This window comes from Myotis lucifugus, unplaced genomic scaffold (assembly GCF_000147115.1).
Source record: "Myotis lucifugus unplaced genomic scaffold, Myoluc2.0 scaffold_2257, whole genome shotgun sequence".
Taxonomy (NCBI): Eukaryota; Metazoa; Chordata; class Mammalia; order Chiroptera; family Vespertilionidae; genus Myotis; species Myotis lucifugus.
In genome coordinates this window covers 2545-7212 of record NW_005873305.1, presented here as the reverse complement: position 1 = coordinate 7212, position 4668 = coordinate 2545, and the positions used below count along the sequence as shown (strand labels likewise).

The following is a 4668-nucleotide window of genomic DNA, read 5'->3' as shown; positions in this document are numbered from 1 at the left end:
GACTGTTTTAGACACAGAAAGACCCACTGTTGTGATTGTACCCATTTTTTCTAGCATCCATGTCCCAAACACAGTGAAAACAACAAAACCTAAGATGCCCCCATGTTCTGATCGTGAAAGATGTGTTGTGTTTCCTCACTTTATTTCACACACCGTGCAGGTGAATGGTGACGCAGAGATGAGATCGGCAAGCAGCATTCACTTTTAGAGAAGCAGAAGGCTACTGCTCGCTCTTGCAAATAGCAAAACCTCCAAAATTCTCATGGCTTTTATTGGGAGTTCAGCAAGTGACAATGATGAACAGGCATGCCTAGGACATCATGTGAGCTAAGTTATACATTAAAACAGGGGTCCTCAAACGACGGCCCACGGGCCACATGCGGCCAGCCGAAAACATTTATCCGGCCAGACGGGTGTTTTTGCCGCCGCTGCCTGTTGCTTAGCAGCCGACTCTCGTCCGGGGCCCACAGTGCACATGTGTGGAATCTGCGCCGCAATCTCCGACTCCCCTCCTTCTCTCTGTCTCTCGACTCCTCCTCTCAGTCTCCGGTGTGATCGGATGAGTCACAAGCTTGTCTGTGGAGAGCCTGCTGCAGCCTGAGGACCAAGGTAAGAACAAGTTAGGATTTTTTTTTTTGGAAGTTAGGAGGCATATATTTTTTTTATTTTGCAATTAGTAGGCCCTTTCTTTGAAGTTAGGAGAGCCCTTTTTTTTGAAGTTGGTTAGTTGGTTGGGGGTGGTTTCTAGGGGGGGTGCATCACAGTGATAACGCAAATTGTCAGTGCTCAGAGGTAATGCAAATGGTCAGAGCTCAGAGGTAATGCAAATACTCAGTGCTCAGTGGTAATGATGATTGTAAGTGCTCAGTGTTAATGCAAATGGTCAGTGCTCAGTGTTATCGCATGGGGGCCCTAACTGGTCATCTGCATAGGGCCCTATGGGAACTTCATCCGGCTCTGCAGACAGCCAAGGAGTACGAACCACAATTTAATTGACGGTAACTGCATTTATATTTTGATTGCTATTCAGTTGTGTATGATGTTGTATGTTGTGTGCTGTGTAAGCCCTGGTTCACACTGTTGCGATCTCTGAGCAGTGCGAGTTCAGCCATAGGCTTGTATGCCTGAACTTGCATTAGATTCGGAAGAAAAAAGGCAGACGTGCCTGCTTTTTTCCTGCAGCGGAATCTGATCGCATGGGTCTTCTCACCCATGCGATCAGATTCCTGTACGAGTTCACAGATCGCAGGGCGGTTCGCACAGGGTAGTGTGAACTGGAAAGGTGGTGGAGGAACCGGCTCTGTCATCGTGCCAGTTCCCGCACCGCACCCGTGTGAGCCTGAGGTAAAAGCGGAGTTCCGCCAATATGGGCACTGGTGACGCTGAAATGATGTGGACTTGGAAGGCTGCATGGATGCACACTGATCAGACTGCATTGATGGGCAGTGCAGTCTGTATGTCTCTGTGTGGGCAGTTAATGTTGTATACTGTTTTTATAGTGCTGTATATATATATTTTGGTATTTTACTAAAAGCAATTTGGAATCCCTAGGAAACAATGATGTCAAGAAAGAGAAAAATTGACTTGGAGTGTAGGATATTCAAACAACAGTGGACTTAGGATTACTTTTTCATGCAGTACAAGGAAACAGCTGCTGTATGTTTGAGATGCCAGAATAGAGTGTCTGTGTTCAAAGAATACAATTTGCGTCGACACTATCAAACTCAACATAAAGATAAATATGATTGTTTGGTCGCAGAAGTGAGAAAAGATAAAATGTTAAAACTGATATTCCCATTGAAATACTGGTAAGTTCGTTGATTTGACTTTACTTGTTCTTCATTTTAAATATTGTATTTGTTCACGTTATGCTTTTTTACTTCAAAATAAGATATGTGCAGTGTGCATAAGACTTTGTTCATAGTTTTTCTTAAAGCTATAGTACGGACCTCCAATGGTATGGGGGGCAGTGAACTGGCCCCCTGTTTAAAACCTTTGAGGACCCCTGCCTAACAACAATCATGCTGAAGCTACACAACCTGGACTTATGACAGACAATAGGAAAACCTCCTTCCGCTTTGGCCTTAGACCTTCACAGTGGAACAATACAATAGGAACCATACAATACAAATAACAAACTAGCCCTGATCATGGAACACACACACTAACCTTTACAATAGAATGTAAAAACATAGACAATACATAAGATTTAAATCAGCAGACCTAAATACAAAGGAGATTTTCACCAAAGGTCAGGTAAGAAACTGAAAACGCAAAACAAGAAACTTTAACAGGTCAAAGGAGGACCCAAAACGTACCGTGATGGAACGACGGACGCATGCTTATAGACTCAAATACTATAAACACACTTGTAACCGCGCAATAAACACAGAACCTGATGATGCTGATCAGCTCAGCGCTGTCTCCGTGCCCTTCATTCTTCACCTCTCCTGGCCACTGCGGCTTCCATGGTGTGTCTGGCCCTCAGTCTGTGTGTCCCTAGGTTTGTGTGTCCCTCGGTCACCGACACCAGCTCAGTCTGCTCCCATCTTCTCAGTGGGGGGGGGGGGGGGACTCTGGGAGCAGTGACACCACGGAGTAGACGGGAACACCTGCAGGAGCCTCTATCCATTTCCTGCCTCCTTCACACCTCACTTGCCCCTGCTCCTCCCGGCCTCACCCCCGGGAGCCTCTCCCCTGACATGGTGGCCTGGGAGACTCTTCAAGGAACCTGATAAAGTGGCCTCGTCCTGTTGTGTCAGGAACCTGGCAGCTGAGGGACGACACTCGAACATTTCATTTTTATCTTATACACACATCGCGTGGAAAAACATCAGCGGAGTTGAATGCTCTGCTCATCATGGTGCCTTTCTTGGTGCATATGGTGCTTTTTCACACCCTCCAACTCTTTTCCTTCTTTGTACTTTTTTCGTCTGTGTGTTTTGCTTAATTCTTTACAGAGGAGATGTTTTCACCATTCATTTTCTTAGAGAGCGTGGAAGGGAGGGAGCGGGAGGAGAGAGAGAAAAAAAAACAAGCAAACATGAGTATACAACAGACACATGCATCTTTGGCTCCCACAGGAGCCCAGACCGGGGCAGACGATGAAACATGCATCCCAGGTATGTGCTCTGGACCAGGAATCCTGCCAGCGACCCTTCCCTGGCCATCCGAACGTCTAACCGCCGAACAACACTGGCCAGGGCCTATTCCTTCCGCTTAGCACATGACAACACATGTCACTCTTTCTTCTTGCACAAGGAACGCAGCCAATCGACGATCATCACTCATTATTCATGCTTCTCTCTTCCTTTCAGAAATAGGAAAAATAAATATTGCTCAAGAACACACTGTAACCCTGACTGCTGTCGCTCAGTGGGTAGAGCGACGGCCTGCAAACTAAAAGGTCCCTAGTTCGATTGCCAATCAGGGCACATGCCCTGCTTGTGGGCTCGATCCCCAGTGGGGGGAGGGGTACAGGAGGAAGCTGATCCATGATTCTCTCTCATAATTGATATTTCCATTTCTCTCCCTCCCTCCCTCCCTCCCTCCCTCGCTCACTAAATAACTTCCTGCCTTCCTCTCCCTTCATCTCTGAAATCAATAAAAAATAGTTTTTAAAAATTCACTATATTTCCAAAAAAAACTTTACATGGAATTTTTTTCTCGTGGTAATAACACATTCCCACGATAACACTGCATCTGGAGGTACCATCAACAATCACAGCCTCCCTGCTACTGATGGCATCAATAATAGCAGCTACAGGGGAGGGACTGCCTCAGGAATGCCCACCTCGAAGCTACTCATTACATCCATGATTGCAGCCTCCAGGGGACTGGCTGCCTCAGTCAACGAGGCCTCTCCAGGGGCCGCTGAGTCGAGCGGGAATAATGCCTTCTCCCGATACCCCTGCACCTCGCTGCACACAATGGCTGTCTCCATAATGGGGTCATCCAAGGGACTGCCTGCCGCAATCACAACGGCCTCCGGCTGACTGGCTGCTTCAGGAAAGGTAAACTGTCCGATACTGGCTGCCTTGTTAATGGCGGCCTCCCCAGGACTGACTGCTTCAATCATAGCAGCCTCTAGGTTACACACTGACACAGTGAACGCACAGCTTCCCCGTGTCACTGCAGCAGCCAAGGCCTCCCTTTCCAGGGCTGGGACCGGAAAGGGTGCAAAATCCAGACCCATGACTTCAGTCCATCCAGGGAAAAAATAATGGCACCCTGGACAGCATCCATCATTTTCTACGATTTTCTGTGGTCTTTGTTGGTTGCTTTCTTTGTATTTTCGTAAAAATATTTTTATTGATTTTTTGACAGACAGGAAGGGAGAGGGATAGAGAGAGAAACATCCATCAGCTGCTTCCTGCACACCCTCTACTGGGGATGTGACCTCAACCAAGGTATATGCCCTTCACTGGAATCATCCGCCGGCTGATGCTCTAACCACTCAGTCAAAACAGTCAGGGCTGTTTGTGTTTTTTGGGGATACAAGTCTTCATCAAATTCAAAGAACATTAGCTAACATTTCAGCACCACGGACAGAGATGGAGGTGGTATTCTTTACAGGGCCACAAGAGGGCACCAGAGGATACTTTTCGCAAAGGAATTGGCTGACAGATTCTTTAAAGGTTTCGGTCATAAGTATATAAGTGCATAGAT

At 46.9% G+C, this 4668-nt stretch overlaps 1 long non-coding RNA gene across 1 annotated transcript; it reads right to left on the bottom strand.

Annotated features, from left to right (window-relative positions):
* Window positions 1-254: 254 nt before the first annotated feature.
* LOC111824556 lies at window positions 255-3476 on the bottom strand. Its single transcript, XR_002827659.1, has 2 exons — window positions 2818-3476; window positions 255-597 (listed from the first exon to the last, which is right to left on the bottom strand). It is a non-coding gene; the product is annotated as an uncharacterized LOC111824556 (long non-coding RNA).
* Window positions 3477-4668: the final 1192 nt, after the last annotated feature.